The sequence below is a fragment of the Oncorhynchus gorbuscha genome, linkage group LG22 (assembly GCF_021184085.1).
Source record: "Oncorhynchus gorbuscha isolate QuinsamMale2020 ecotype Even-year linkage group LG22, OgorEven_v1.0, whole genome shotgun sequence".
In the NCBI taxonomy this organism is placed as follows: Eukaryota; Metazoa; Chordata; class Actinopteri; order Salmoniformes; family Salmonidae; genus Oncorhynchus; species Oncorhynchus gorbuscha.
In genome coordinates, this window is record NC_060194.1 from 20,807,215 (window position 1) to 20,827,730 (window position 20,516).

At 43.6% G+C, this 20,516-nt stretch overlaps 1 pseudogene; it reads left to right on the forward strand.

Moving 5' to 3' along the window:
* Positions 1-18,781, forward strand: part of LOC124009911 — a 39,338-nt pseudogene extending 20,557 nt beyond the window's left edge.
* The last annotated feature ends 1,735 nt before the right edge of the window (positions 18,782-20,516 follow it).

Below are 20,516 nucleotides of genomic sequence, written 5' to 3' on the forward strand. Positions count from 1 at the left end.
GGACTCAGGTCCTGGGCTCTTGGCTGGGCTGTGGGAGCTGGTCTGTTGGGAGCTCGTAAATACTTCAGGGAGCCAGAGCCACTGTAAATCCTGCCCAATAAGAGAGGGGCCGCAGCAGCTGCAAGCACGCTTCCCTGCAAAAGGAAATCAGCCACACACACACACACTAATGTGGAGATACATGCTTGTGTGTGTGTGTGTGTATGTACATACTAGAGCTGAGACGATAAACCACAAATTATCGACACCAACCATTTCAATCAATTATAATTACTTTTCTGATATTGTTCATTATGATAAGTAACCTATTCTAGAGAAATGTCAAGTTTGAAGTGAAATAGGTTTGCTAATATGGGTGATTGTGCAGTGCAGTCAAAAAGGTGATTTTCCTGTGTTTTATATATACAATGCCTTCGGAAGTATTCAGACCCCTTGTCTATTTCCACATTTTGTTATGTTACAGCCTTATTATAAAATGTATTCAATTGTTTATTTCCCCTCAGCAATCTATACACAATACCCCATAATGACAAAGTAAAAACAAAGTTTTTTAATGACAAAGTTTTTTAGGAATGTTTGAAAATGTACAAAAAAAAACGGAAATATCACATTTACATAAGTATTCAGACCCTTTACTCAGTACTTTGTTGAACCACTTTGGCAGCGATTACAGCCTCGAGTCTTCTCGGGTATAACACTACAAATTTTGTACATCTGTATTTGGGGAGTTTTTCCCATTCTTCTCCGCAGATCCTCTCAAGCGCTGTCAGGTTGGATGGAGAGCGTCGCTGCACAGCTATTTTCAGGTCTTTCCAGAGATGTTCAATTGGATTCAAGTCTGGGCTCTGGCTGGGCCACTCAATGACATTCAGAGACTTGTCCCGAAGCATAGAGTTGTTTTCCTGTTGGAAGGTGAACCTTCGCCGCCAGTCTGAGGTCCTGAGCGCTCTGGAGTAGGTTTTCATCAAGGATCTCTCGTACTTTGCTCCGTTCATCTTTCCCTTCGATCCTGACTAATCTCCCAGTCCCTGCCACTGAAAAACATCTCTACAGCATGATGCTGCCACCACCATGCTTCATTGTAGGGATGGTGCCAGGTTTCTTCCAGATGTGATGTTTGGCATTCAGGCCAAAGAGTTCGATGTCGGTTTCATCAGACCAGAGAATCTTGTTTCTCATGGTCTGAGAGTCTTTAGGTGCCTTTTGGCAAACTCCAAGTGTGCTGTCATGTGCCTTTTACTGAGGAGTGGCTTCCGTCTGGCCATCTGGCCACCATAAAGTCCTGATTGGTCGAAAGCTGCAGAGATGGTTGTCATTCTGGATAGTTCTCCCATCTCCACAGAGGAACTCTGGAGCTCTGTCAGAGTGACCATCGGGTTCTTGGTCACCTCCCTGACCAAGGCCCTTCTCCCCGGATTGCTCAGCTTGGCCGGGCGGCCAGCTTTAGACTGCGTCTTGGTGGTTCCATATGTCTTCCATTTAAGAATGGAGGCCACAGGGATCTTGGGGAACTCCAATGCTGCAGAAATGTTTTGGTACCCTTCCCCAGATCTGTGCCTCGACACAATCCTGTCTCGGAGCTCTACGGACAATTCCTTCCACCTCACTGTTTGTTGACTGTCTGACCTTTATATAGGTAGGTGTGTGCCTTTCCAAATGATGTCCAATCAATTTAATTTACCACAGGTGGACTCCAATCATGTTGTAGAAACATCTCAAGATGATTAATGGAAACAGGATGCACTTGAGCTCAATTTTGAGTCTGAAAGCAAATGGTCTGAATACTTATTTACATAAGGTATTTCTGTTTTAATTTTGTAATACATTTGTCAATTCATAAAAACCTGTTTTCGCTTTGTCATTGTCTGGTAATGTGTGTTGATTTAATGAGTTTAAAAAAAAGAGTATCCATTTTAGAATGAGGCTACAACGTAACAAAATGTGGAAAAAAGTCAACGGGTCTGAATACTTTCCAAATGCACTGTGTCTCCACACTAGTTGGAATAATAGTGTGGAATTGTGAACATGATTTTCATGCCCTTTTTAGTGTAAGAGCTGTTTGAAAAGACCACCTGAAATCTCATCCTGTTTTGGTGGGATGGAGTTTTTTGGTCTGCATCACCAGACGGTAAATTAGTTAATAGACCAGTAAGAAAGAGTTCCAAACCTCTCTGCTAATAAGTTAGTTTTCCCTTCCCCACTCAGACCACTCCTAGAAAGTAAGGTACTTAATTGTTACCCAACAATTATTTGATATTGAGATAAAAAAAACGGCACATTGGACCTTTATTGGGACAATTGATGGCTACAACCATCAAATTAGTAGTTTAAAGGTTAATGAAATAAAAACTGTTGTTATAAACGTATCGTTCTATTTATCATTATCACACCAATTCAGGCCATTTTGTCGAAATATGATTATTGTCCATATCGCCCAGCTCTAGTAAATAAAAACACACACATGTATAGACACACACCAGGATGTTACATGCTGAAATACTCGTGTATATTGGAAACATGTGAACATCAAGGCCTACCCAAGACGTAAGTTGTATCCACACATAAAAAGGCATAAACATGCGCAAGTTCAAAAATCTTGTATAGGACTACAATTTTATTAGCATTTTCTAAACATTTGAAACCTACCCAAGTTAAGCTTTAAAAGAGAAGTTGTCAATGAGCACTAGACCACTTATTGAGAGACTGAAGTGTAGTGAGCTTTATGATATCTCAAAGCTGCCGGCTAGCCTAACTCTTATTAAGCTAACCCAAGTATCGACACTTTGTCGCTTATTTCAGCCTAAGATGTCAAAAGTCTGTTTTGACTCCATTTCCCCCATTAACCCTCTTTTCCCCGAGAGTAGGAAGTTTGAACATGGTGTTAGATGTCTGAAAGTCTCCAGTCGTTCCCTGGCTGTTTGTCTAAGCTGTCTCCAGAGTCTTTACTTGTCTGCCGTTGTATTTATACAGACATGGACCGGGTGACATATGGAATGGGAACGCTGGGCTGCAGTCCTGTCCTGTGGTACTGCTAACCTGGGACCTTTGATATCAATGCATGAGTTATGCGAATGGGCAAGTTACAAACGCTGATCTTGTGTTAGGATCATAAGTTAGTATCCAGCCCTTAAATATAACGATCTCTTCAGTTATCTTACCGGTATTTGTTTTTCAGCAGTCCTCAAACTGCATGTTCTTGACCCCTGTCCTAGATTACCACCACATTTTTCCCATGCTAGTTGTCTGAGTGGTGACACCTATCACTACCCATTTCCACATGTGAGCTGAAATGGAAGCCGGAAACCTTCTACACATGTGATATGAGTTGGCCCCTGAATTGATTTGACAGTGTGAAGGGTCCTGCAGATTCCTCTCGCATACAATGTTGCTCCACTGTCCAATGTAAACTCAGCAGAGGTGAAGTCATAGTCTTCATAAAGTATGTACTACCATACAGTGGCGTAGCTTCAGCCGGTGCGGTTACACCAGGACCCGGGACGTACATGGGCCCGGAGCTGCGGGCCCCCTATGTCATTTGAATACCGCCCCACCATGCCCAAGTATTAATTGGTGACGCCGGTCCCTCACGTCTAGAATTTGACGAGAAGATCTGTCTTTAACCTAGGGTATGATAAATGAACCCACTAATGGTTTCACCAACAAAATGTTTTTTTTTGCCACTACATAAGTCAGCATGATATTTTAGTGTATTGATGACAATAAATCAAATTAATTTGCGAAATAAATCATATTATTCGATAGTTTCAATACCATCTTATGGTAATGAAATGCATTCTGGGATTCATTGTGCAAATACTCTCCAAAGCGTTGTTTCTGTCATCGTTTTAAGCATTTTTTAACAGTTGAGCTAGCTATCAAGAGATAACGGATTAAAAAAAGAAAGTCGAGAATAGAAGACTACGGATTTAAAAATCAGCAATTTATCAACACAAAAGTGGAGTCCAAAAGAGGAAGGCCAAAAATGAGAAAGCAAAGGAGGTACAGTATCACAATTTGTTTAATTAGATATTTTTTTCAAGTGCAGTTCATGTGCAGCCATTGCTAGCACAAGCAATGTAGCAGGACCAGAAGAGGATGTGGGTTTATCATCGCCAGCAGCAGCTTTTAGCGGGTCAAGTGAGCCAAGGCCAAGCTGTTCCATTGTGCCAGAGAAGCAACTTTGACAGAGGATACAGGCTGTCAGGTATCATCGGATATGACCCTGAGCACAAGCCAGGCCGGACAAGCTATCCCCGGGCTGGGCGGGGAGGAAGAGGAGCAGGGCGAGGCTAGAATCGTGGCGGCTGAGGAAACAGGTGGAAGTGGGACAGACAACCTTTTTACCTATTCAACTGATACCTATTTTTCCTCAGTGTAATTGAACTGCTGTCATTTTACGACCCAGTTCTGAAATAACTTTTAGAACGCCCAGCAGGATCCGTTAACTATCTCAGTCCTTAACCGAGCGTGGGAAGTGTGACATTCAGGGAGGGGTGCAGGAAGCCTCACTTGTTTTCTATTATTATTTCTATTACTTTTTTTCTATTATTATGGACACAACACCGGATGTATCCAAAGTTGACCAGTTAGGCTAAGTTTATCGCTATGCGAAAGTGATAAGGGATACAAATAATGTCGCCACAGATCTGACCATCAGTCGTTTTTGGGATTTCTGGACACTGCTGACACATCAGCAGCTGAGCTTCAACATAAAATTCTGGGCAGCATAGAGGATAATGGGCTGGATATTTCAAAATGTTGTGGACAGGGGTATGATGGAGCTGCTAACAAGAGCGGGGTCTATTCGGGTGTGCAGGCCAGAATATCCTAAAAAGAGCCGCTTGCTGTGTTTATGTGCATTGCGCAGCGCACATTCTTAACCTGGCTCTCAACGACTCAAAAATGTGCCAGAGATTAAACAGGTTTATGATACGGTTATACACCTTCTGGCATAGCATAAAGAGATGGTCAATGTTGAGTGGTATATTTGATTTTGAACCAGAAAAAGAAAATGTAACTCTAAAACAACTGTGTCCCACCCGCTGGTCATCTAGATATGAGTCCCTTGCCGCCCTGAGATAGAGATATCTCGCTAGCGACCCACCTCGACACATCCGATGAAATTTCAGAGCGCCAAATTCAAACTACAGAAATAGTCATAATAAACATTCATAAAAAATACAAGTGTTATACATCTTAAAGATGAACTTCTTGTTAATCCAGCCGCTTTGTCAGATTTCAAAAAGCATACCATGCGATTATCTGAGGACAGCGCCCCGCTTACAAAAGCATAGAAACATTTTACAGCCAAGTAAAGGAATTATAAGTCAGAAATAGCAATAAAATAAATCACTTACCTTTGAAGATCTTCATATGGTTGCAGTCACAAGAGTCCCAGCTACACAATAGATGTTCGTTATGTTCAATAAAGTCCCTGTTTATATCCCAAAACCTCTGTTTTGTCGGCGCTTTTTGTTCAGTAATCCACTGGCTCGAAGGCAGTCAAAACATGCAGACGAATACATTCTAATAGTACCGGTAAAGTTTGTGGAAACATGTCAAACGATGTTTATAATTAATCCTCAGGTTGTCAATTGTCTAAATAATCGATAAAATTTCAACCGGACAATAGCGTATTCTATGGAAAGGAAAAACAACGAAGGGCGCACACTCTGTCATGCGCGCAAACCAGCTCTGCATTCTTCCTCAGTCCACTGACAGAAAGGTCTCATTCTTCTTCATTTTTCAGAAAACAAGCCTGAAACAATTTCTAAAGACTGTTGACATCTAGTGGAAGCCATAGGAACTGCAATCTGGGTCCTAACCCATTAGATACTTTATAGGCATTCAATTGAAAATACCCACATCAAAAAAATCCCACTTCCTGGATGGATTTTCCTCAGGTGTTCGCCTGCCATATCAGTTCTGTTATACACACAGACATTAGAGTGTTTTCTATTCAAATCTACCAATTATATGCATATCCTCACTTCTGGGCCCGAGTAACAATCAGTTTACTTTGGGCACGCTTCTCATCCAGACGTCGAAATACTGCCCCCAAGCCATAAGAAGTTTTACGTGCCAAGAAGGACGAGAGGGAGGATGCAGCATTTAGTCGTTCTGCAGACTAAGGTTTTAGAAAATGTGAACGTCATCTCCAAAATGCTACAGGCCAAAGACGCAAACCTGCACAGAGAGGTTAGCCTACTCAAGGACATGATAGAGGTCCTGTCCGGATTCCGACAGGATTTTCCGAAGGCCAAAGTCACTGCAAAGACCCTTGCCGGCAAATGGGGAGATCAGAACGTGGCTGAAGACACTCGGAGAAGGAAGGCGAGGCGTCATTTTGATGAGCTATGCGAGGATGAGCTACTGTGTGATGGGGAGAGTAGTTTTAGAGTCAAAGTCTTTAATGCAAATCTTTACATCGTTATCCACCAGCTGTCAAACAGATTTAAAAGTCTGTGGGCAACATCGAGTTTGACTCCATCCATCCCACTACCCTGGCCAACACAGATGATGATGATGCGCTCTACTAGACCGCCAGGCGGTTGGCTGAACATTACAGCAAAGGTGTATCAGCAAGCTTACATGGCTAATTAATCTCTTTGAGGGCCTGTTTTAAGAAGGAAATTGCAAAGCACACTACAATGAAAGACCAGGCCAAGACGCTCATTGTGGATTACAATTCAGTCACTGCTACATTTGGGGAAGTAGTTACAGCGACGCTCCTTTTTATGACTCTGCCTATAAAACGGTAGCCAGTGCCAAGCACTCCTTTTCCAAACTGAAAATAATTCAATCATACCTGAGGAGCAGCATGTGACAAGAGAGACTGAGTGAGTTGGCCATTCTGTCCATTTGAAAACACCAGGGCCAGGACCATGGATTTTAATGCCATAGTCAACGACTTCGCAGAGCGCAAGGCCCGTCGAATGACAATCAAATGAGTGAGAAAGTTTATATTTTTACAGGGCAGGCTACCCAGACAGCCTATATAAATCAGGCTTTATTGAGATTAATTTACATTGAGCCTAGTCGTAGATTGACAAGCAATCTGTTTTTTGAAACCATGTTCTGGTGCACGGCCGCTGAGCCATTTCATTGTCATTATAGCCTATACGTTTAACTAGGCTATAAGAATAATAGTAATAGTAATTATACGCACATACGTATCATACACTGTTAAAAGGCATGGTGCCATTTAAGCAATCTGTTTGAATGCTCCTCTTGATTGATTTGCTGGTGTTTTTGCTATAGGCCTGTGCGGGAGGCAGATCATTTGAAATAGCGGTATGTCAGTTTTGCCACCGTGCAAAACCTCAGCGAGCATGTACTGGGCCAAGAGATTTATCTTTATGCTGAGGTTTTATAATATTGTCTATTGCCTATTATTTACAGATAAAATCGGGTGTTTTTGACCACTTTGTGCTTTACTTGGTGCTGATCGACTTATACTGGTTAATTTCTGACCACCGTCCATGGTGCTGAATGTATTGGCTATATTGCGGCTTCTTTGGTAACAGCTTCAAATGTGCCCGTAGATTAGATTCTGCTCTGCTGTTACAATGCTTAGTAATATTAACACACAGCCTTACCAACAAAATTATTTACATTTTAAGGAAAATATGGGTGGTGACAGGGGCCCTTAATGTTTTGGGGGCACCTAGGCCCGTCATGATTAAGCTACGCTACCATAGTTTCATTCTCTTTCCGGATGAAACCATGGATTTGGTCAATCACTTGAGGTCTACAGTACCTGGTTCCCGCAACACTAAATATATTTGAAGAATTCAGTACCATTGCAAAACTAGTAATACAGTATGTGTCTTGTCCCCTGTGTGCCATGAAGCACACTCCTCAAACATTCCTCTCTTTAAATAGCGTCAATGTATTGTCCGATGGCAGGGAATATATACATTTAACTGCACATTTTCCCAGCTAACTACCCAAGTCTGGACATTTTGGGGCCGTTTGTATTTACCTTCTGTGCTCAGACACGAGAGAGGACAAAGAGCCGAGGTCTTTATAGTAAAGCGAAATGTAGCTGGATGCGTGAGCAAATTTGTCTGGGCCTTGCAGTGGTGTTGACACAGACTAGGTCCAGAACAGCAGTTAGCAGTGTCCCCTCAGAGAGAAGAACAAGTATTATCACCTCACAGCACTGCTGCCATGTGGAATGTGCTCATTTAGGAGGTAGATCCTACTACATGCTGAGGTTTTTAGTAGTCAGTCATAACGCTTGGGAGTGAATCACCATAGCCTGAGGCGTTTTGCAACAATGTTCTGTTTCACTCATAAGCCAGGCCCCCTAGACTACCAGGAATCACACATTAGACTTGTGTCTGGGAAATGCAGTGGCTTATGGCCAAACGATGTGTATTGTATTTCTACTAAAATGATCACCCAAATGGGGATCCTTCCTTCAGCATGTAGGCCGTCCCATTGGACGGACAGACTAGACCTGTAGCCGCTCCTGCTTGTGTTTAACCATGGTGTCCTGCTCCATAAAGGGCACTCGTCGAACCTCACCCCAACCGCTCCCATCCTCGCCACACCACACCTGACCCCCATCCACCGTACACTGATCCCTGGGTATCTCACCTGCTTGGCCTCCCTCCCTGCCTGCCTGCCCGGCCCCACAGGTGCCAAACAAGGATGTCAGAGAGCTGGGTGTTCCTATAAATCTAGTTTACTTCCATCTGCATTTGGCATACAGTTCACACACAGGATATGACAACCTGTTTGCTCTGGTCTGTGTGTGGACCGGAGGACCACATTGGGACCACATGTGGGTGGTGTGATGTGCTAGAATATTCCTGTTTCTGTTTTCAGCCTCTTGTTGGTGGATTCAACACATGGCCCCTCTATGAGCTGGTTAATGGAATGGCTCAAAGTTGTCATAATTTACCTCTTGCCTGTTTACCCTCCTCCCTCACAGCGTGATTTATACGGCTCAGCATCTGGTTCTGAAATCCGCATCGCCAAACAGACCTCCTGACTTATTCTCAATGTTTCAAATCGCATTCTTCACCCAAGAAAAGGTGGAGAGGGGAGGCTCTCACATAACGCCCCGGAGATGAGATGGTTTTCTTGTGGTTTCGCTTCATAAATGTCACATTAAGGGGAGACGGGGGGGGTATGGGGGGCTCAGTTGAATGTGACACCACCAGGCATTCTGGATAGCCAGTTTGTTATGGTGGTGTTTCACCACTCTGATCATGGTGGGTGTTAGGTGGAGGTTTCATCTGTTTCACCTGGTGCTCTGATCCAGAGGTCATATAAATTATAGACTAGTGAGTGTATGGATATGGCCTTTTATGATCCATGGCCTTGGTTCTGTCCAAGGAACTGTTCATGGAGTTGGGTCTCATGGTCACTTTATGTGAGCAGTGCTTACAGAGGCCTTCTCACAGGATGAGTTCTGCTTTCACCATGGTCATATCTACTGTGCTAGCTTTGCTAACTGACATCACTGTCTTAGAGAATTGATGTTGGCTTCTGTAGACAATGTCGACTGTAGGCTTAGATTTAATTCTGTAACTAACCACCATTCGGCAAGTATAGAACGTTATATTATCATGATCATTTTACCCGAGGACTTCAAAAATAAAACCCAAACAGCAATTATTCTCAATTAAAGCGTTTCTACACGATACCACCACAATCTCTGATCCTGTGAGTTTTTCCCATCTCTTTCTTCCTGCCTGGTGCAGCAACCTTTGGTTTGCCTTCAGCTGCAACTCAGAGACTTCCCACATCACTCAGACAGCCTAGCTGCTGCTGCTCTCAGATGAATTAGACTAGCCTCCAGGGCAGGCAGCCGCCTTTGGTCTGTGTCCCAAATGGCACCCTATTGCCTATTGTAGTGCACTACAAAGGAAATAGGTTGCCATTTTAGCCCTGGGCTCTATAGCAGCCTGCCCTGCCTGAACACAGAGGATCTATACCCAGAGCATTGCAGGCTGTAAAACAATTGGGGGGTCCGCTGGTTTTGGCATCTGACCGGTTAACGCAGCACTCACTGCAGTTCAGACTGGACACGGCTGCCATGACAGCCATGTTTCTGGGGCAGGGCCTGTGGACAGAGGCTGGCAGGGGACAATACACAGATGCAGGACTGTTATATCACCTCTTTTTTGTTTTTATCATAACAGATGTTCTGTTCTGTCACATACTGATTTCAACAGAGTAATTAAGGAGGTAGAATGAAAAGCTAAATTAAAGACTGTAGTTATTTTTACTCTTTGTCATCTAATTAAAAAAAACATCTGGAGAAGAAACGCAAAAAGTGGTTTTGCTCATGTAAAGAAAGAGGCTTGGTGCCTCAGTGTCTGCTACAGGATACTTTATAGTGTGTTGTGCCCTGAACAGTGACATTAACTGTGGTACTGGCACCACCTGTGTTCTCAGTAGCCAGTTACAGTTCCCCTTAAACCTGTGTCGTAACACTGTTATTACTCTTAACAGTTGACTTACAGAAGTGAAATAGGGAATAATCCTTAGCCCTCTCGGGTGATAGCAAAAATCGCTCTCAACTCCAAACCAATTGCTAGAGTATGTGATAAGACATGTTAGTACAATGTTTCTATAACGACTACTATGATACGACACAGTGATAGAGGTAATGCAATCGAAAACATCGCCCGTCTTCGCTGGATTTTTAGTTAACACGTGATTTGATTTACCCCCTCCGTCTGTCTCTCTCTCTTTCATTCAGACATCCAAGGATGCACATCAGAACTGGCCTTGTGGACGCCCACCTGTACTGCCTGAAGAAGTCTGTGGTTGACTTCCTGGCTGATAACAGGTGAGGCCATTTTACTTTGCTTGCTTCCTAAATGGCTCCCAATTCCCTGTAAAGTAGTGCACTGTGTAGGGAATAGGGTACCATTGGGATGTAGCCTTTGTGCATGTCATTTTCTCACAAATGTGCTCGTGTTTTATGTTTAATGTATATCAAATGAGTTTTTAAAGGTACCGATAACCATCCACATAAATATGAATACAGTGCATTGCTATACACAAGTGAAATATTGAATAGCACCTTTTTTTGCCAAGGTTCATGCGTGTTGAATTTGAGTTCATATGAGAACAGACCGTGACTATAGAAAGGCTTGGAGGCTGGTAGGTATTCTTGTCAGGTGTTAATTTGTTTTACAATGTGCCACTTGAGCAGTTTATTAGGCTTTTAGCCCCCTTGTGCGTTAGTGTCAGAGGTACACCTCAATCACAACTGTGTTGATCCATCTCACTTCCTCATACTTCTGGTTTTCTTTTGAACTGCAATCACTTTGGGCCAATCAGAAAGTCTGTTTATTGCCCACTGTACTTTTCTGGGTTACCGTATATAATAGGACCACCACCATAGACTGACATGTATCTTCCAACATATTGAAGTCATTTAATGGATCTCTGTGGTCACCACCACCACCAGATCAAATGGTCCACAATTTAAAAGATGTACTGGATAATTAAAATCAAGGCCAAGCTATTGAAGGCACTGTTAGATGCTTAGACCACTTAGTTGAAGTGTGTCCCAATTTGATAAATGTACATCCTATTGATGTAGCCTATATTTGTAGTGGTGTTGCATTCATCTACTCACATTCTCCTGCCCATACATCCTAGGCAGGGAATACTTCAGAACTGGGAATGGGACAGAACAGGGCTTGAATGAGAAGCGGGTCTAGTAATTGCCAGCCCCCACCCTCCTGCCAACTCCAGTAAGACCAAAAGCAGCAGCACAACCTCTTCCTCCACCCACCCACCTCCCAGTCCAGTACCCCAGTTAGTCCCCCCGTCCCTTTTGTGCTTGTTAAACTGGCATTGTGAGGAGACCCAACAGCTCCTTTAAGTGGTGTTGAAAATAAGTGCAGGTGGCATTAATTGGGGAGTGCATTGACTCACTCACTCGGCCCACTTTCCCTCCAAATAGGAATTTTCTACTGGGGGTTTACATAAATACTCTGCATTGCAGACGCTTGTTCCTGCTGCTTCCCATTTGCTTTAACATTTGAATTCACCAGTCATCCTGATATAAATATAATTTAATGTTATCTGCCACCCAGACTCGGGAGACCTCAATAGCACTAACCGCTTATTCCTTTCTCTCCCGCGTCAAAGTAGGTGGACTTTTTTTTTGTCCCCCTTTTTTTCCATGTTCTCCCCTTTTTCTCCCTCCCTCCCCCCCTCTCTCTCTACCTCTCTCTCTCTCTCCATCTCTTTCTCTATCTCTCCCTCTTGAAGCTGCTCTGCTGTGGAGCGCTCAATGAGAAAAATGGACAGAGTAACTGTTGTTTCTTTCTCTGCATTCAGATGGAAATTCTAATCTCCCTTAAAAGAAACTAAAAAGAGAGTGAGAGATGGAGAGGGACATTGAGTGGAGTGCAGGAGAGCGGAGAAGGAGGAGAAAGTTAAATTGCCTACCGGGCTTACATGGTAGTTTGAAACCATGATTCAGCCTAATCTTTTTTAACCTGTTAGGAAACCCGTGAACGTGTACACTGTGAAATGAGCGTGGTTATTTATTTGTTTTCTGGTTAGCGGTAACCCTCATGAGCAGAGATGGGCATAGAACTTGTGAAAGCGTTCAGTGCATGGACATTAGCTATGTACACTCAAAGGCATTTCCTCCCTTCTCACCCCCCCTCTCCCTACTTCCTACTTCTATCATTTTGATTGGTCATGAGGAAATACCTGAATCAAAATGTAAATATTATGAGTAGAACGGGGGTCCGCATGCAGGTCAATTGCCACGGTCAAATGTTGTCCTCATTCTGATTCTATGCTATTACTTTTCAAAAGAGTTGGGGGTCAAATGTTAGACTTCATGAGAGTAAAATGTATTTTTTACTTTCAGTGAATGTACCTATTTCAACAACTTAGTAAATATTGTATTTTTCTCTCAAAGATATGTCTCTTGGATTCGGGGAGAGTTAGTCCCGTATCTCGTCCGCAAACAGTTCTCTAAATCCATGACCTCTCCGAATGTCAACGATGAAGCTGATCAAAAGCTTAAGAGAAAGGATGGAAATGCAAACGTAGGTAATGAAACCATACTTGAACATTTTAGGAAAGTTTCCATAGCTAGGTTGTAACTCACCTCATGCACACACACACACATACACACTCAACTCTGTGTGTCTGCTGTCTGTGTGTGTAGAGATTCAGATCTTGTCCAGGGACGAGGTGCTGCTGCAGCTAACCCCGGGAGAGGTCCTGATGGAATGACCATCGTGGGGACATGAGTGAGGCCTACCACGGAGGACGCCTGCGCTGCTACGTGCACATCATGGACGAGGGCATGTGTTACCGCGTCAACACGCTAGCGGCCTACGTCGAAGCCAATCGCCTGGTAAGTGAGACTAGATGTACTGAACATGTATTCATCTGTTTCTGACTGCCTCATGGCTAGCATGCTCTTCTCGTACACTGCTTTCTTTACCTGCCACATCAAACTAATAGCCGGCTCTGTTAGTAACCCTAGCTTACAACTTTTAGATGTGATTAACGTGACCTTTTATCTGGTGAGGACCATGCTCCCTGTACATTACTGGCATTCTTGTTTTATCCTCTTCTATGAACATGTATATGCCTTATTGTCTTGTGTTCCAGGCCCCGATGCTGTTTGATGAGCCTGCAGTCCACCCATCAGCAGCGATATCTGTGCGCTGTCTGGTGAGTAGCTAGCCTAGTAGCTAGATGGGTGGTTCTCTTAGATGTCTGGTACGATGTATATTTTCGGACTGCATCCATGAGTCTGTGTCTGAGTCATTAGCAGGTTGTAGTAGAATGAGCGTTGTGAGTGAGGATGCCATTAGAGTGAGTGTGCTTTGGTGAGTCACATGCTATTCTTGTTAGTTGTCTATGAGGGAAGATGCTTTAAGTGTGTGTCATAGGGGATTAAGGAGCATATGAGGCAGGGGAGGCCACTAGCAGAGGCCCTCAGCTCCTCTTGTCCTGTTCAACAGTTGGGGACTTTTGGCAACTACACCTCTTACAGATATAGGACCATTGTCATGCTGGAGGGTCATGTCAGGATGAGCCTGCAGGAAGTGTGCCACATGAGGAAGGAGGATGTCTTCCCTGTAACACACAGTGTTGACATTGCCTGCAACAACAAGCTCAGTCTGATGATGCTGTCACACACCCAGACCATGACGGACCCTCCACCTCCTTCGACGATAAACACAAATCCGACCATCACCCCTGGTGAGCCAAAACTGCAACTCGTCAGTGAAGAGCACTTTTTGCCAGTCCTGTCTGGTCCAGCGACTGTGGGTTTGTGCCCATAGGCGACGATGTTGCCGGTGATGTCTGGTGAGGACCTGCCTTACAACAGGTCTACAAGCCCTCAGTCCAGCCTCTCTCAGCCTATTGCGGACAGTCTGAGCACTGATGGAGAGATTGTGTGTTCCTGGTGTAACTCGGGCAGTTGTTGATGCCATCTTGTACCTGTCCCGCAGGTGTGATGTTTGGATGTATCGATCCTGTGCAGGTGTTGTTACACATGGTCTGCCACTGTCTCCCTATAGCGCTGTCTTAGGCTTCTCACAGTACGGGCATTGCAATGTATTGCCCTGGCCACATCTGCAGTCCTCATGCCTCCTTGCAGCATGCCTTAAGCACGTTCACGCAGATGAGCAGGGACCCTGTGTTTTTCAGAGTCAATAGAAAGGCCTCTTTAGTGTCCTACATTTTCTTAATTGTGACCTTAATTGCCTACCGTCTGGAAGCTGTTAAAGAAAGAGTCCTGAAAAAGGGATGTTTCTTTTTTTGTTGTGTGTGTGTGTGTGTGTGTGTGTGTGTGTGTGTGTGTGTGTGTGTGTGTGTGTGTGTGTGTGCGTGCGTGCGTGCGTGCGTGCGTGCGTGCGTGCGTGCGTGCGTGCGTGCAAGAGTTAGATTTTTACACTGGAAATTTGACTGATATAGTAGTGTAGGAAGGGAACAGAGGGAAGTGCACATTCTGGTGTGGTCTTTTCGGCTTATGATCTCTTTTTCCTGACATCGTTCTACCACATCTGGTTATTGTCTGCCAGATTGGTGCTGACAGCATAATAGGAGCATCCTGTCAAATCTCAGACAAGGCATCCATCAAGAGATCAATGATCGGCGCGTCCACCACCGTCAGAGAGAAGGTCAAAGTAACCAACTCCATCATCATGCACGGAGTCACCATCGAGGAGGGGTGAGTAGAGCCTCCTGTATACAGATCTGGAACATTTCTACCACTGTGTCCTTAGACTTCAGAATCTGTGAGACCAGGACATTTTACCAGGTAGTCACAGATGACACTTTATGGTAGAGAGAAAGCAGTGTAACACATACACTGTTATTTCCATTTGGAAAAGACCGGGTAGTAAACTCCCTTCTCCAATTATGCCCAGTATAGTTTTAAACCACAAAGGGGAACCATTAGGTTTTAGAGGCCAGAGTGTATGGATGACTCCGGAGAATGTGTCTTTTGATTTTACTATCTTTGTGGGGACCAGAAGTCCTCACAGGGATAGTAAAATAAGGAAAATTTACACAAGTGGGAACATTTCACCGGTCCCCACAAGCAAAATGCTTTTTTAGGTTTAGGATTAGAATTAGGAGTTAGGGTTTGGGGTTGGGTTAGGTTAGGTTAAATGTTAGGGTTAGGGAAAATAGGATTTGGAATGGGAATCAATTGTTTGGTTCCCACAAGGAGAGTAAAGCAACCGTGTTTGTGTTTGGGTGGGCTGCAGTGCGAGAAGGGGACTGACTGCCTGAGGCTTGTTTTATGTGATATGTGGGGGAAACAGAGAACACTATGTTGACAATGTCCATTGGTGTGCAGTGAACCAGAGCATGCTTACAAAGGCATACATAAACACATAGGTGATTAATATACATGGTTAAACTATGCTGTAGCTAGATTCTCAGCAACAACGTATTTCACTTCCTTCATATAACTCACAAGTGGATTTTAAAAAATAAAATAAAACTTTTACCTCAGTTTTCTACCTTTTTTTAAAGTGTCATATTCAACTATTTATTGTGGGTGGATTGCTTACTATGTAAACCTACTATGAATCGTTTTTTTTTTTTTTTTTTTCAGTCTAGCATTGGGAGACATTTTAAATTAAAGTATTTTCACTCGTGCTGGCTGGTTGAAAGGATGTCCTGGCTGGTGATTGAAAACTGCAAGCATGACATGAATCGCAGGAGAGAGACCACTGAGAAGTAGAAAAGGACCCTGTTATTTTAAATTCAGACATCCTCAAATCCTGGAGAAGAGCTTTATCTGGCATAGTTGGGCTTTAGCACAGTCTCTCTTAAAGACAGGGAGGCCTGAGCCAGCGGGGGTACCCTCATGTCCGAGTTAGTGCGCGCATAAAGAGAAAGAAAGAAAGAGAGAAAATAGGAAAATAAAGAAATGGCAATTATTTCGCAACATAAAAAAAATGTACGAGGGGATTAGCAAATCCCTGGCATGTTAAAGAAGGCACTTGCATTTTTTGCCCCCTTTGTTTGCATGTAGGAGTGCTTGTTTACAAAGCAGAGGCTATTTGGGGGGGCTGCGGTCGAGGTCACGGGGAAGCAGGCAGAGGATGTGGGTGGTTGAGGTGTGGGGTGGGGGGGTCACAGCGAGGAGGAGCACAGTGTCAGTAATTAGTGGTGTTTCAGTTGGGCTTCTTTGGTGGTCTCTCAGTTTAAAACTCCAATCCTTGTAATCTCCCATTGCCATGAACCCCCTACCCGGTTCCCTCCCTCCCTGCTCACACCCCTTCCTCTCCCTCCAACCCTTCTACCACCACCTGAATAGCCCCAGTGCAGCAGCAGCCAATACAGACCTGCCTGTGTTAGTGGCTGCAGGGCCAAGCTCGTCAGTCTCTCTAGGAGGGAGAGACATACATGTTGCTCCCCAGCCTGCCCCACAGAGCTCACTCTGTTTCTATCCTCCAGAGGAGACCTTATGGTGGCCTTAGTCCGGACTGCCAACCCAGGTGGTGCAGACCATCAACCATCCCCGGGCAGGGTTGTCGGTTCTCCTGCTATCTTAAACTAACCCCAACCCAACACAGCACCACCACCTCACAGACTTTCCATCTGTTGATATTCAGATTGTTAGCATGCCTTTGCCTGTCAACCAGGGTCTGGATTTTCACTATGACAGTTACACGAAGGAAGATGAGATTAAATCCTGAATTGAGATCCATTGATTAATTCAGGATTTTCTCTATTATTGATCAAATAAAATCATACCAAACTTTATTTGAACATTTAACATCTCAGTTTAAATGTATAATAGACACAATCAAGGTAATGAAGGAACAATTAAGATGTTTAAAACATGATATTAACAGTTAATGAGGAATTTGAAAGATCACGGTTTACTTACCATAGAGAATTGCTACCCCACTCAAATGAATGAGTATACTGCCTACCTAGGCATCACATAAGCCTAATGTCTGAAACTCACTATTTAGACTGAGCTCAGTACCCATAATAATTATAACATAGGATCCAGAATGTTATTTTTATTTCGACATGGGGCGTGTGCTTGGTGTCAGCCTTGATGAACACCTGTCTAAAATGTTTCGTCACCCCCTGCCCTCAACAAAATAAAAAATTAACCTGACGAATCGAATACCTAATATTCTAAATGTCGATGATAGTGTATCAATTTGCAAACACACGGTAGAGGCTGGTGTTTTTCTTTAATATGTATGCTAATCTAGTTTCTTGAGGAAAATAAAACAAGACAGCTGAAAACTCTGAGGGGTCATGTTTCCTTTAAGGGAGGGGTTAGAGGCAGGAAAGGACAAGGCCCTCCCTCTGCCGTGCAATTAGCTGAAGACATGAAAGAGAAATTTCATTGTAAATATGTTCTTCATGCACCAAGAAAAAAAAAGCTGTCCTGGCCCAGGCATGTTAAGTAAACATCAAACTGTGCACATAAAGTTATACAGTTTTATGGTGCCAAAGTGATCCCATGAAAGAGTGTGTGTGTGTGTGTGCGCGTGCATTAATGAAAGCCTGTGCAGTTGAAAGCATCTTCTCAAATATTGCATCCAGAAAACGTCCTCCTTGAAAATGAAGCCTGGTCGAGTAGATGTTCAAATATAGGACACAAGACCAGGATTTTAACTTTGCATTAGGTGAGAGAGCAAGTGTCCAATGGCCAGCAATCAACTCTGCGATGTCTTCGCAGGTACCCACAATCTGCACAGAGTGATAGTGTACTAGTTCTCAAGGGGAAGTCTGGTTGATGGTGCTGTGTGTTTGTTCTACAGGTGAAACATCCAGGGCAGTGTGATCTGCAGTAACACTGTGATCGGCCGAGGTGCAGACATGAAATATTGCCTGGTAGGGAGTGCCCAGCGCATAGAGCCAGAGGATGAGCATACTACTGCATACTACTGCCTCATCTTGCCATCACACACTCAAGTCCCACTCACCTCCACTTTATCCGGCAACAGTAGGGTTGCAAAATTACAGTAACCCAAAATTCCTAGGTTTTCCAGAAATACTGTTTGTAAGATTCCTGGAATAAGGACATAGAGAATACGTAGGAAATCTGGGAAACTTCCCAACGGGGATTTCTGAAAAATCTGGGAATTTGGGGAAAGGTACCTGAGTTTTGCAACCCTAAAAAGCAGGAAATAACACGTTACTAGCCAAAGTAGCATGTGTGAACTTGTGTGGGTCAGTGTTTTATGTGACTGTGATGTGTTTTATTCTACGCTTTCTTAGATCGCATTAAAACTGAACCCTCTGTGTATAATTGAGCTTTTACTTTTTTTATTTTCCTAATCCCCTTGTTCATACTCCCTGGATGGAGCTGGGGGGTTGTGTGTGTGTGTGTGTTTGTGTTCCTGTGATTTAGTCAGTGTGTGTTTTTGGGATTGGGGGGTGGTGTGGGGGAGGAGGGGTCTGGGGGCAGTTGAATTCCGGGTGGTCCTGGCCTGTTCTCTAACCTCTCCATCAATGACACTGCCAGAGGCGCCCCTAAAATGTCCAGGGCCTGCTCAGCCTAATTGACTGAACAACAGGGTGTTGCTACACCACGGCCCCCTGCACCAAATACTGCAACATTTACCCCCCTCCCAACCAACCCCCTTCCGTCCCTCCCCATCCATGTTCCAAGTTCTCAGCCCGGCCCAGTTATCAGAGTGCGACTGGACCTGATTAGCCTGCCGTAACCTGGAAAGCACTGACTTATGGAGCGGCTCCCAGAAAACCCAAATTACAATCTAGACCCTTGTACTTCCCACACATTCTGCCCCACAGCCCAGCTCAACACAGCCCAGCACAAACCCCCCACACAACTCCTTTTAAGTTTAAAGCACAGAAAGAGTACAATTCAAAGATATCCCCGAAAAAAGGCTAACCGAGTCTGTAACAGAGCAGAGGTTAATGTAACCTATCATTATAAAAGCATTACTTATAATAACTGCAATAAATGTCTCGAAATAGCCTGGAGGATAACAACAACCGCTGTCTTTAAGTTCTACACTCAAAAGCCCTTTGATTTCATCATATCAAAGCTCCAATTTCCCATTCAATTTGAATGTTATTAATCTTAATGAATTAAAAAGTAACGTATTTTTTTCTACGGACTGGCTGCGATTCCGGATTTTCTGAACCTGGAAGTTTTCTGCGCATGTTTGGGATCCTCTGCACGCTTTCCCATCAGAGTCCTTTCAGCTACTGCTCAGTGCTCATTCTCTCTGTGACTCCGTTGCAGCTTCTTCGAACAAACTTAGTTCTTTGTCTGTTGTAGCAGTAATCAAAGCAGACATAAGCACGACACAACAGGCAGTCTAGCGATTTCATGTTCTTTTTTCAGGAGGGGAGTCAGCCTTCATGCAGCTATTTAGGTTAAGTTATATGTTATAAGTTATATGTACACAGCATATCAACAAGCAAGACGCAGACAGGCAGTCAATAGTGATTTAAAGTGCAAACATTAGCTATTGTAGTTATTTTTTCAGCAACTCTGACTATATGCCAGCATAACTATAAAGATTACATCACACAGAAGGCGGAGTTTTGCCCCAATGCAATGTGTAGAGACTGCATCTTGCTTGTGCTATGGCAATATCTGTAACAACAGCTTTCATATGCAGTACCAGTCAAAAGGTGACTACCTCATGACGGTTGTTGAGAGAATGCCAAGAGTGTGCCAAGCTGTCATCAAGGCAAAGGGTGGATACTTTGAAGAATCTCAAATATAAAATATATTTTGATTTGTTTAACACTATTTTGGTTACTACAATGTCCCATATGTGTTAGTTTAGTTTTGATGTCTTCACTATTATTCTACAATGTAGAATATAGAAAAACCCTTGAATGAGTAGGTGTGTCCAACCTTTTGACTGGTACTGTGTGCATACATGTAAACTCAGCAAAAAAAGAAACGTCCTCTCACTGTCAAGTGCATTTATTTTCAGCAAACTTAACATGTGTCAATATTTGTGTGAACATAACAAGATTCAACGACTGAGACCTAAACTGAACAAGTTCCACAGACATGTGACTAACAT